The following is a 14326-nucleotide window of genomic DNA, read 5'->3' on the forward strand; positions in this document are numbered from 1 at the left end:
TAGGCCTGAAGTTTTGTGGGTCCGCTACGTCTTTACCAGGTTTAGGGATAGTGATAATGATAGCTTGGAGCATTTCTTTCGGGAAGGTACCATCAGAGGCTGCTATATTGAATATTTTTACCAGTTCAGGGGCAAGGATGGCAGAGAAAGCCTTGTAATATTCAGCAGAGAACCTGTCCGCTCCTGGCGATTTGTGCATGGGTAGAGAATGAATAACGGATTCAACCTCTGTGAGTGTGATGGGCGCGTTCATTTTTTGTAGGGAAGTTTTGTCTATTGAGGGAAGGTGAACAGTCTGTAGGAATTCGTCAATCTCTATGTCCGAGGGTTGGTAAGTGTTTGGGTCCGTCTGGAGATTGTATAGGGATTCATAATAGTCCTTAAAAGCGTTGGCGATATCTTTGGGATTGTGGTGTAGGGCTTTGGTACTGTGATGTCTGAGATTTTTGAGATTAGAACGTGCCTGTTTCTTTTTAAGCTGGGAGGCTAGGTTTTTACCTGCTCTGTTATTTTGGGAGTAGTAGGAGACTTTTAGTTTTTTAAAAAAAGTATCATAGTCCGCTCTAATTTCCTGTCTTACTTCTTCCCGGCAGTTAATAAGGCTTTTGAGTATTTCACTTGAGGAGGTAGCAGGATTCTTGTGTTGCGCTTCCAGATCTGCTATCTTCTCAAGTAGTTTTGTCATGCGCTGCTGTTTCTTTTTCTTTTCCCTAGAGGCTACCTGTATAAGGGCGCCTCTAGCGAATGCTTTGTGTGCACACCAGATGGTCATAGGTGAACAATCTGCATTATTATTGAATTGAAAAAATTCCGTAATCTTTGCTGCAATTTCGTCTCTGATTTTGGGGTGTGATAAAAGAAACGTATTGTTACGCCAAAACGGTTTGTGGGAGTGTTTGTTGGCATCCACAATTTCAATAGTCACTGGAGCGTGGTCAGACCATGTGATATTGTGGATGTCAGCTTTCTGGACATTTTGCAGAGTGTACAGGTCAGTGAGGAAAAAATCTATTCTAGAATAGCTTTTATGTACAGCCGAATAAAATGTGTAGTCCCTCTCGGTGGTTCTAAGGCAGCGCCAAGGGTCATAGAGCCTCTCTTCGTGGCACAGCGAGTCTAGAGAGGGCCGCTGCTTAGAGGCCATCGAGGACACATCTAATTCTGTGTTCATAATGGAAGTAAAATCACCGCATATTATTAAGTTGCCTTTTTGTACCTTTTTAGCCATACTTACAACTTTGCGAATAAACCTTAGAGATCTAACATTAGGTGCATACAGGTTAACTATAGTATATGTGATGTGGTCCAGTTCTGCGACTACGATCAGAAAGCGACCTTGGGGATCTATATGTTCCTGTAAGAGAGAGAAGGTTAGTGTGTCCCTAAATACAATCATTACTCCATTCTTCTTTGTCGTATTCTTGGCCATAAATACGTGCGGAAACTTGGGATGTGTACATTTTGGGGAGTTGTCACTGGCAAAATGGGTTTCCTGCACACATAGAATGTCACATTTCTCTTCTAAGGTTGACTTCCAGAGGGCTCTCCTTTTGTAGGGGCTGTTCAAGCCTCTCACATTGTATGACATCAGTTTAAGATTCATTCTTGTGGAAAGTTGCGCAGCAGTGCCATCTAGTGGTAGTTCCAGGAATTGGAATTGAGATCTTGGATATGGTTATAATGCATGGGGTCTGAGAAAGCAATGTCCTCATAGCTTTGTAAATGAACAGTTTAACTAAACAAACTTGAACTGTTGATAAATGATGAGATGTAAGTCGCATGAATTGCGGATAGTAGGTCACGGGAATCATCTCGTAACTAACGAGGGGGGTTCAACAAGGTAAATCCTTGAACAGCCGAACATCGGGTGGTTGATCAGAAAGAACAGCTTCCTAGAGAGCTGCAAAGCACCATAACTAGCCAGATGACAGTTATTAGGGGAGAGTGCTTACTAAAAGAAATAGCATCAAGTAGTATCGACTGAGGCAGGTTGCTACTTGTAGTTCTTAGTTGAACGGTGGTTGTTGCGTCTGTTATATTGTGGGTTAGGGTCCTCAGGTACTGCGTCTGCGGGAAGCAAGCGCCATTTTCGGAGGAGATCCAGGCCCTTTTCTAGCGATGTTATCGCATGCGATTCGTTGTTCATGTCAACCAGGAGTTTAGCAGGGAATCCCCATTTGTAGAGGATCTTATTGTTGCGCAGAATTTTAGTGATAGGCACCAAGTTGTGTCTGGCTGACAGGGTGGCTTGTGACAGGTCTGCATAAAGTGCGATACCAGCATATGGGTCAGGGAGAGAGGGATGTTGTCTTGCGAATCGCATGAGTTGATCCTTAATGTGGTAGAAATGGATTCTTGCTATCACATCTCTAGGTGTTTGTTCAGGCAGGAAGGAAGGTTTTGGCAGTCTGTGTGCCCTGTCAATAGTGACGTCTGCTGGGCTTAGAGAGGGGAAGACAGTCATGAGCTTTTGCAGGTAGGTAGTGATCTCTGCGGGTTTGACCATCTCAGGGACCCCCCTAAACTTGATATTGTTCCTTCTGGCCCGATCTTCAATATCCGCCATTTTAAGGCGCATGGCTCTGATTTCGTCTTCTACCTCAAAGTGAGCATCGACCAGTTCATTGTGTGCTAAAGTGAACTCCTCCATTTTATTCTCTACATATTCCACTCTATTGCTGACAGCAGATATTTCCCTTTTTGTGTTGCTCATAAACACTGCCATATCAGATTGAAGAGCTCCCCTCAGGGTTTGCAGCATCTCCTTTATTGTAGTGTCAATAATAGGCTGACCTGAGGTGGGGAATGCATCTAGCTGCTCTGCCTGTGTGGAGGATTCCTCCATTTCATCCCCTGCTGCTCCTGTCTCATCCTCATTCTCCCCTCCTTCCCCAAGCCTCCTTTTTTTGCTTAACAGGGCTGCAGAATGGGGAGGATGACAAGGGATTGTCATTAAAGTGTGACTCACCCGAGGATGGCTTTGGATTGCTGTGTGGCTGTGCTGTGGAGGCAGATGAACGGCTCCCGGGGCCGGCGCCATCTTGGAATTTTCGGCCCTCAGCAGGGCGGAAGAAATCCGTCAGTTTTCGGGGTCCCTCTCTCTCCTTCCTTTTGTACATCGTGCCTGCTGTGTGCCCCCTGCTCTCCTCTCTCAGATGGTATGCTTTTTGGCTGTTTTTGGTGTGCTGTGAGCCGCTGATTACACCCGGTGTGTCAGAGCTCTCCTCACACGTCCATGAGCTCTGGCTGCCGGCTCCGCCCCCCATAGCGCCATCAATTTACGCAGCGCTTTACATATACATTGTCCATTTACATCAGTCCCTACCCTCAAGGAGCTTACAATCTAAGGTCCCTAACTCACATTCATACATACTAGGGACAATTTAGACAGGATCCAATTAACCTACCAGCATGTCTTTGGAGTGTGGGAGGAAACCGGAGTACCCGGAGGAAACCCACGCAGGCACAGGGAGAACATGCAAACTCCAGGCAGGTAGTGCCGCGGTTGGGATTCGAACCAGCGACCCTTCTTACTGCTAGGCGAAAGTGCTATTCACTACACCACTGTGCCGCCCCTATTTAGGACATTATCCATTAGTCTCTCAAATTCTTTTTATCAGACCCTTCAGAAATTGGTTTCCAGATTTGGTTAGTTGCGCAAAAGAGCTAGATGCTCAGCTGTAATTCTTACCAAACATAGGAAAGCTGGGGGCATGGGGGCACCCCTCCTCAGGGATAATCATATGGCTACCATACTAGACCAATCCAAATCTTGGATCGACCTGACAAATTTTACCCTTTAAAGCCAAATTGAAGAGGCCCATGAATACCCGGGGGACCTACGCTCTTTATTATTGTTATTGCAATCTTGCTGCATACCATCAGCATACTCACACCCAATTATAGCGGCAACACTGGGAGCATGGACTCACTTAAAAATTGGTTGTAGCAACCCCAGCACCACACCGATCCAGATACTGCTGGCGGCTCTCCATTTCATAATTAAAGAGTTGTCATTTGAACATTGGGGCGAGAAAGGGATCCAAAATATATTGGATCTTTACTATGAAATTTTCCATACCACAATGTGATTTTCTACTATATGCTAGATTGGCTGCCTGCCTCCGCAAATACTCACAGATCTGACAAACCCTGAGTCAGTATATTTCTTTATGACAGCCAATCCGCCACAGAAAAAGGGAATATAGCTTATTATAATCTTTTACAATCAAAAATGACCTTTGTCAAAACTCCTCCCTTAAATGGGAAGAAGAACTTGAACTATCCCTTACTGACAAACAGTGGCTAAAAGCCATCCAACTTAATTACTCATGCTCCAAATGTATATCTCAATAGGAGACAACCCAAAAAATCCACTTAAGATGGTATCTGACCCCATATTTAATACCCGATTTTCAAACTCTGGTGACAACTTATGCTGGAGAGGGTGTGGGGACATTGAAACCTAATTTCTGCACTTACAGGCATAATTACTAGAGCAAATGTAGCACTTGCCCTTATAAGTGTCCATGCAGATAAATTTCCACCTATGTTCAGACCTATTGTTTTCAACATTCTCTCAGCAGCACACATTTTGATAGCCAGGAAATGGAAGTCACCATCTGTACCGAATATCTCTGAACTCGAGCAATATATGGACATGATCTTGGGTTAAGAACAGGTGATAGCATATAGAGATAACAAATCTGCTTTTTTTCACAACACATGGGCACCTTGGCAAAAGCTCAAATATTCTGCCATATAATCTGCAGATATTGTTGGCCACAGTCCTAAGGCCGCTATATTCTTATAAAACTTTTTTCGATTTTCTGATTTCCTAGTTACACAATACATATGTGATTAGTAATTCATTCTGGAGATTTCTTGGCCCATGGCTATCAGTTACCCTAAATGTTTATTTAATGTAATAATTGAATAATCTCTGTTCTATTCTGGTGTAAATGCCCTCAACACGGGGAGGGTGCTTTGGGGTTCCCCTCTCTAAGCATCTTGTCCCCATATTGATGGGAACAAGGGCCCCTTCCCAAGGCTCTTGGCGGTGGCAGTGGAGGAAGAGGAAGTGAGGGAAGAAGAAGCTGGAGGAAGATTGAAGGAAGAAGGAGAAGACCAGAGGAAGCAGAGAAGAAGCCGGAGGAAGAAGGAGAAGACCAGAGGAATAAGCGGGGCAGGAGAAGCTGGAGGCAGACTGGGGGAAGAAGACATTTTTAATAAAGGCCTTTAAAAAAACTGACTATTGTCTTTTGTCATATTACACTACTTTTTTGGTGAATGGTGTAATATGTGTAATACTTATTCACATGGGGGGGCAGAATCTGGGGGCCCACTTGTTAAAGGGGGCTTCCAGATTCTGATAAGCCCCCACCCGCAGATCCCGACAACCCCCCCTATCCTGACCTCCAGGCTGCATGCTCAGATATGGATTTTGGGGGAACCCACACCAATTTTTTTTTTTTTTTTTAATTTGGCATGGAGAGACTATGAACATAAATGCCTACTCTTTGCCGATGATCTACTGCTGACTCTGTAATCACTGATCACTTCCCTCCCCAATTTTTATGCAATATTACAACCATTTTTTGATATCTCCAGGCTAAAAATTAACCATAGAAAATCCAGGACATCAAATCTCTCATTGCAGAGTTCCACCCAGAAAACGCTAGAACAGTCCTACCAATTTCTATGGGAGCCGGAGGCTTTTCCATACCTTGGGATACATTTGACCTCATCAATTCAAATGCTATATAAAAGAAATTACCCTGCCCTGTTCAAGCGGTTGACTGAGGATCTAGCTAGATGGCAGATTCACCCCCCATCGTGGTTCGGTAGACTACACTCGATAAAAATGAACGTGTTACTGAGGGTAACTATATTTATTTTGCATCATACCTGTGACATTGGCTTGAAAGGACCTCCAAACATTTCAAAATAAAATCCTCCAGTTTATCGGGGGAAATAAGAGGCCTATGGTGAACAAAGGTACAATGTACACTCCAAGACAGAAAGGGGGATTTGGCCTGCCTGATCTACAGAACTACTTCTACGCAGCCCAGTTGGCCCAACTCTCTAGGTTTCACTCCCAACAACCCCACGCAATATGGATGACTATGGAATCGTATTCCTGTCGCCCTGAACAAATCTCTCACATTATATGGCTCCTAATGAAAAATAGACCGATCATATTATGTCCTACTCTCTCCTTCTCATTAGAAATATGGGACAGACTCTCAAGGACTCAGAAATTTAAGTCACTCCACAATCCACTAGCACCTCTATTGAAAAATAGAGCGTTCACCCCGGGCCTCAGTCCCCTCGTATTCAAACGGTGGACCAAGAAGGGCCTAATACAAATAGCTGATCTTTGCTATCCGAATGATCTCTGGTAGACAAATATCAAATGCCATCCACTGAACGCTGTAGATATAATCAAATACACCATTATGCACAAACTGTAGGTCGTAAAGGTGATCTAGCAACATTGACTCCCATGGAACATTTATGTAGACAATATGATAAAATCAGAGGTTATCTGCTATATATGCAATATTGATGTGTGTCTCCACGAAACTGAACTACATGATCCAATGGGAACAAGATTTTCAGGAAACCCTTGACCTTGAGGAATGGCACGCGATATCAGAGACAGCGTCTCGATCACTCATCAATACCTCTATTATAGAGGCTAACTATAAGGTCTTATTGAGATGGTATATGGTACCGGCTAGACTGGCCACCTTTGTACCCGGAGCCACCTCTAAGTGCTTTAGGGGATGCGGCCAAGTGGGATCCACCTATCACATATGGTGGACATGCCCCAAGGTGAGGAGATTTTGGATCAGGGTTTACAATTTTATATATACCCTTACCCAGATTAACCTGACGAAATCAGCAAAACACGCACTCCTGGGTGGCAAGATAGCGGAAGCCTCCAGATTCCAAAGACGACTTCTTACATTCACATTCATTTCAGCTAAAATAACTATAGCCAGAAATTGGAGGTCCGCTGCCCTGCCATTTGATCAGCTCAAACAGAAAATGTTGTGGCTTATGTTGAATGAAAGGTTAACAGCAATAGTACAAGATAAGATGAAGTTGTTTCACAAAGTATGGGATCCATGGATTAGGTACCTGACAAATGACCCCAGGACGCTCACAAACTAGACCTATTCTCGTGAAATGGGTCTCTGGGTACGGAGCCACAGTTCCCCTCCCTCAACTTTCCCTTCTCTGCCCTCTCCTCTGCACTGTTTCTCTACCTAGTTTTACCCTCCCCTTTTAATAATTTTTAATTTTTGGGTTTCAATTTTTGTTTTATTTGTTATGTTGATTCTCTCATTCACCCTTGGCGGACCATTGTCTACTTGGGCTATGGAGGGGGATACCCGCGTGACCGGAGGAACCAGACTCCCCCGATAGTCAGATGGGGAGCTGGTTCTCCCCAGCGGGTGGAACATACGTTAGGGCCTAGGATTGGAAATATGCTTTAGGTCATAGATGCTGTGGTACTGTGTACAGTTTAAGATACGCCAATGTTTTTGGAGTATTTGTTTTTTTAAATTTGGTGCTTATAGAGAATTCACATTTAGTTGACGTATTTCATGGCTTACCAAGTCCACAAAAAATTAGTAGAGCCCTGAATTTCAGCTTTAGGACAGGGTTTTTTTTTTATTTTTTATTTGGGGGGGGGGGTCCCCCATTACACTTTCTACTCAAAGACTTCTTGCACAACCAAATACCTTTGTATGCAGCTAGATTTAATACAGATTTAAAGGGGTATGAATTGTTTTGAGTTTGCAAAAATCAAACCTAAAGGAAAAAACAATCAACATTTTATTTCAACGTTCGTATAAACATTTGGTACATTAATGCACTTGGGCAAAAAAAAAAAAAAAAAAGCATGGAACTGATCCAGCATTTGACAATATAGTTAGAAGGGCCCTGCTCAAAAGAGCTTACAATCTACAAGGGTAAGACACTAAAAATTAGACACATTAACCTTAAACAAATCACATTAGAAAAGCAGGGATACAAATCAAGCTAACAAGAATGACCTAACCATTTTTGTGATCAGAAGTCCTCGCCCCAAACCCCAAAAAAAGTTGCATGCCAAAAAGCAGCACACAAACTACATTGACACACACAGCAGGAATGAATGAGCAGGAACCTTCCTTTTCATTTCAATCATTACATAGCAGTTGTAAGTCTAGCATGTGAGATTTAGAAGCAACCATCTCTATTTGGAACCCAATATACACACTGCAAAGAAAAATTCAGGCCTGTTCTTAGGCCAAACACCCGCCACAAATGCAGGCCTTTAAATAACGTAGCTAGGACTGCTCACCCACCCAGTAAAGGACAAACCCACCAATGTAATTGTTTCTGTCTCTTGAGGTAAGCCTCAAGTGCTCAAACCTGTTCATTAGGAATGCACACTCTTTACAAATGAAAAAATGCCTCAGCATTGATATCTGTGCAGGGTAAAGCTCAAAATAACACATATCAAAAAATTCTACAGTGAATTCTAGTTCTCCTTCCACTATCTCAGTGCTAAAGATAAATCAGGTTTCATGAACTATATAGAGCTTTCACAATTACAACACTAAATGTCATCACTGTGTAACATTTAATAAAATAGCTGCCGCTTAAAATGCAAATGCATAAACATCAAAAAAAAGATAATAATAATACAAATTTGCACAAGTCCAACTCAGGTGCCTATGATTATTATAGCAGTGCTACTATCATAACATTTTATGATCAGCTTTCATGTGTATATGGCACACACAAGGAATAATCTCAGGCTTCTGCTTCTCCTAACTTCTGGAGATATTTCCCCAAATCCTGGACCGCCATCATTTACCTTCGGTCAACATACCCAGCACCCCCCATCCTCTCATAGCAGCCGCAATCCACACAATCTCATTTCTATTCCTCTTCAGCCTAAAACCAGCCTCCCCTTCTCCTGTGCCCTTTGGAATGCCCACTCTGTTTGTAACAAACTCACCACCGTCCATGACCTATTTATCACAAACTCCCTGAACCTACTTGCAATTACTGAGACCTGGATTTAGGAATCTGACCTTCCTTCTCCTGCTTCTCTCTCCTATGGTGGCCTCCTGTGGACTAACTCTCCCAGGCCTAGTGGATGGAAAGGAGGTGGTGTTGGAATCCTCCTATCCCCTAAAAGCACTTTTCAAGTTCTTCATCCACCCCCCCTTTCTGTCCATCTCCTCATTTGAAGCTCACTGTATTCGTCTACTTTCTCCAGTTTCATTGAGAATTGTTGTGATCTATCGCCCCCCTGGACCGGTATCAAACTTCCTTGACGACTTCTCTACCTGGCTACCCTACTTTCTCTCTTCTGAAATTCCAACAATTATTCTTGGTGACTTCAACATCCCTGTTAATCTTAACACTCCCGCTACTTCTAAGCTGCTGAGCTTAACCTCTTCTTTTGACCTAAAACAATGGACAAGCGCTTCTACTCACTTTGTTGGCAACTGCCTTGACCTCATATTCTCCTACCTATGCACTCCACACAACCTCTCCAATGTTCCTTTAACTCTCTCTGTCTGATCACCACCTTATTAGTTTCACTCTCTTCTTGTCTGCCTCCTCCTTGCCTTCCAACTACCAAACTAATACCCATAGAAACCTTTGCCATCTTAACCCTTCTCTTCTTTTTTCTGCTACAGATTGTCTCCATGACAAAATCCCATCCTTTTCCTGCCCCAACTTGGCCACTTCTGTCTACAACAGTTCACTGTCATCCACCCTGGATACCTTCGCACCCCTCACTACGCACAGAATCAGGCCCCGATCGCTACAATCCTGGCAGACAATACCGGAACCCTCAAAAAATGTAGCCGCGCTCTTGAGCGTCTGTGGCGTAAAACTAAATCACAGCAAGATTTCAGCCAATATAAATCTGCCCTCCAAAAATACCGTTCCTGCCTGCACACTGCCAAACAGACCTACTTTATCACTCTCATTAACACCCTCTCACGCAGTCCCTGTCAACTCTTTTCTACCTTTACCATTCTACTTCGTCCTCCATTACCCCCACCCACTAACTTACTCACTGCCCAGGAGATTGCTAATCTCTTCAAAAATAAGATTGAGACAATTCGTCTCGAGATCTCCGCTCTACAGATATTTCCCTCACTTTAAACCCCTTGTCCTCCTGCACAATCAATACTTCCCTCTTTTAACCCAGCTACTATAGAGGAAGTCACTAAACTTTTTTCTAATGCCCACCTAACCTCCTGCCCCCTGGACCCTGTTCCTTCTCAAATACTACGGTCACCATCTGACTCAATCCTACACTCCTTAACTCATATCTTCAACCTCTCACTCTCTACTGGCATCTTCCCCAACCCTCTAAAACATGCGCTAGTCACTCCCATACCAAAAAAGTCCTCAGACCCCACCAATCTTAACAACCTAAGACCCATCTCTTTACTCCCTTTTGCCTCCAAACTCCTTGAACGTTTAGTCTACAACCGACTGAGCGACCACCTCATTCAGAATAACCACGTTGATCCCCTTCAGTCTGGATTTCGCCCACAGCACACCACAGAAACTGCCCTCCTAAAACTCACAAACAACTTACCCAAAACCAACAATCATTATTCCATACTGTTACCCTTGGACCTTTCTGCTGCATTTTATACTTTTGACCACCCCCTCCTCCTCAAAGAACTCAATTTGCTTGGTCTCCATGGCTGCACTCTCCGTTGGTTTGAATCTTACCTATCTCATCGCACCTTCAGTGTCACTTACAATTCAACTTCCTCTTCTCCAACTCCTCTTACTGTTGGGGTCCCCCAAGGTTTTGTCCTTGGACCTCTACTATTCTTGATCTACATGTCCTCCCTGGGTCAGCCTCCCATGGCTTTAACTACCATTTATATGTTGATACCCAAATCTATCTCTGCCCCTCAGCTCACCCCATCAATCTCCTCACGCATCACTGATCTACTAACAGACATATCAGCCTGGATGTCATACCACTTCCTCTAAAACTGAGCTCTTAATATTTCCTCCCTCATGTGCCCCCTCCCCTGACTTCTCTGTCAAGATCAATGGCACATATATCAGTCCATCCCCACATGCTAGGGGTAACCTTAGACTCTGAACTGTCCTTTTAGGCCCACATACAATCCCTGTCCAAATCATGCCGCCTTAGCCTCTGCAACATTTCCAGAATACGCCCCTTTTTAACTAATGACACCACCAAGCTTCTAATTCACTCCCTGGTTATCCCCGCCTCAGCCTCTGCAACATTTCCAGAATACGCCCCTTTTTAACTAATAACACCACCAAGCTTCTAATTCACTCCCTGGTTATCCCTCGACTACTGCAACTCCCTCCTCATTGGATTACCTTTACATAGACTATCCCCCGTTCAGTCCATAATGAATGCCACTGCAAGACTCATCCACCTTACCAACCATTCAGTGTCCTCCACCCCCTCTGCCAATCCCTCCACTGGCTTTCACTCACCCAACGAATAAAATTCAAAGTACTAACAATAACTTACAAAGCCATCCCTAACTCTGCCCCCAGCTACATCACTAACCTAGTCCCAAAATACCAACCAAGCTGCTCTCTTCGGTCATCCCAAGACCTCCTGCTCTTAGCTCCCTTGTCACCTCCTCCCATGCTCGCCTCCTGGATTTCTCCAGAGCTTCTCCCATCCTTTGGAACTCCCTACCCCAATCGTCCGACTGTCCCCTAATCTATCCATCTTTAGGCGATCCCTGAAAACCCTTCTCTTCAAAGAACCCTATCCTGCTTCTAACTAACAATGTTTTACGTCCTCCATCAGCTCATCCCCCCACAGCTTTACCTTTTGTATCAATTGACCCTTCCTTTTTAGATTGTAAGCTCTAACGAGCAGGGCCCTCTGATTCCTCTTGTACCAAATTGTAATGTAACTGTAATGCCTGCCCTCATGTTGTAAAGCACTGCGCAAACTGTTGGTGCTATAAAAAACCTGTATAATAATAACAATAAGCAGTTGACAGATGCTGCAAAAAAGTCCCAGAAACCGCAGATGGTGATCTTGCTATGTTACAAAATTAAACACCCCACACTGAAGTCCATGCATCACACTCTCCTTCGGGGTTCACACTCACCAGAGGGATGGATATATCAGGCATGGATTAGTAAACCAAAAGCTGACCACCCCATGATCAGCCAAAACATTATGACCGCCCCATGTAAAAAAAAAAATATTTTTGAAAAAAAAAAAAAATCATTTTTGAAAAAAAAAAAAAAATTATTTTTGAAAAAAAAAAATCATTTTTGAAAAAAAATTTCATTTTTGAAAAAAAAATCATTTTTGAAAAAAAAAAATCATTTAAAAAAAATAAATCATTTTTGAAAAAAAAAATCAATTTTTTAAAAAAAAATTAATTTTTGAAAAAAAAAAAATCATTTTTGAAAAAAAATTGATTTTTGAAAAAAAAAAAAATATTTTTGAAAAAAAAAAAAATCTTTTTTGAAAAAAAAAATTCATTTTTGAAAAAAAAAATTCATTTTTGAAAAAAAAAATATATTTTTGAAAAAAAATATATATATTTTTGAAAAAAAATATATATATTTTTGAAAAAAAAAATATATATTTTTGAAAAAAAATATATATTTTTAAAAAAAAAAAAAATTTTGAAAAAAAAAAATATATTTTTGAAAAAAAATATATATTTAAAAAAAAAAAAAAATTTTGAAAAAAAAAAATATATTTTTGAAAAAAAAATCATTTTTGAAAAAAAAAATCATAATTTTTGAAAAAAAAAAATAATCATAATTTTTGAAAAAAAAAAATCATAATTTTTGAAAAAAAATGTTTGTGCTCTTTTAGCTAATGATGAGACTTCAACTTTTTTACTACTATTTATACTTTTTAAAATATTAAGCTTTTTAACACTTTTCACAGGAGCTCCAGCCACTCCAACCACACAACAGTTACTCAGGCCACTCCACCCAGTTACTCCGCCCACTCCAGTTGTAGAGGCAAGAACACTTTTCACAATTTCCCCAGAAATTGTAGCTTTTCTAGTTATTAAGTGTTCTTGCATAGCAAGACCACTTACTGTTATCTCACATATATATTATTAAGTGTTCTTGCATAGCAAGACCACTTACTGTTATCTCACATATATATTATTATAGCCAAATTTACCACCCTAACTCCTCCCACAGCTTTTACACTACATAGACAAGTAATATACCGAAACGTGCGGATTGTTCCCGATTGGTGTGCTATTACTTTGTGGAATGTTTCGCCGAATGGTTCACGAAATATCGTCGTTTTTGCGGCAAAATTTGTCCCATAGGAATGAATGGGAAAATGTTCAAAACTAGAGTGGGAGGTGACAAAAGCTGAATAATCAGGACATGATTTCTAAACTGCCACCACTCCCTCATTTTAAAGCCCACCTACACAAATCTTATATCAAAATGTTCAGCTATCCCTGCTGCCACTAAACATGTCCACGGCTAAGCCATAGTCCTGATAGTTTTCATAATATGACCATTTGTTTGCAACTCACACCGTCCATTGACATTCATTGAAACTACACTCTAGCCACTTCAAATTTTAAGGGCAATATCTAAACTGCGACTGTGCCTTCATTTTTAATATTTCAGAGACATAATATGCATCAAAATCTAGGTCTGGGTCTTGTGATTCTCACAATATAAAGCTCTTCCCTGTAGGATTTATAGTTTTTAAAATACGACCGTTTGAAGTACTGCCTAGTTACTACATCTATCATGATCCTGTGTATTGTGTATTGAGCAGTGGTTGTGAAGCATAAACAGGGCATGAGCGTTGCTAGGAAACAGTGGTTGTAAACACTGATTATCATCAAACAGATAGCATCTCCATTCTACGTCAAGATGCTGAGACCCCCCAAATGCATGTGGTCATCCCTTCATCTGCTAGGCTTGATAATGCTTGTAGACTACTGGTGGAGGCAAGAACACTTCACACAATTTCCCCAAAAATTGTAGCTTTTCTAGTTCTTATTAAGTGTTCTTGCATAGCAAGACCACTTACTGTTATCTCACATATATATTATTATTCTTATTCTTATTAAGTGTTCTTGCATAGCAAGACCACTTATTGTTATCTCACATATATATTATTAAGTGTTCTTGCATAGCAAGACCACTTACTGTTATCTCACATATATATTATTCTTATTATTATAGCCAAATTTACCACCCTAACTCCTCCCACAGTTTTTACACTACATAGACAAGTAATATACCGAAACGTGCGGATTGTTCCCGAATGGTG

The 14326-nt window shown here is 41.6% G+C and overlaps 1 protein-coding gene across 11 annotated transcripts in view; it reads left to right on the plus strand.

Moving 5' to 3' along the window:
* The window catches only part of CLEC16A (C-type lectin domain containing 16A), a 1646984-nt gene that overhangs the window by 988554 nt on the left and 644104 nt on the right, over nt 1–14326 (plus strand). The gene's annotated exons all lie outside the window — the stretch shown is intronic.

Source organism: Aquarana catesbeiana, linkage group LG06 (genome assembly GCF_042186555.1).
Source record: "Aquarana catesbeiana isolate 2022-GZ linkage group LG06, ASM4218655v1, whole genome shotgun sequence".
In the NCBI taxonomy this organism is placed as follows: domain Eukaryota; kingdom Metazoa; phylum Chordata; class Amphibia; order Anura; family Ranidae; genus Aquarana; species Aquarana catesbeiana.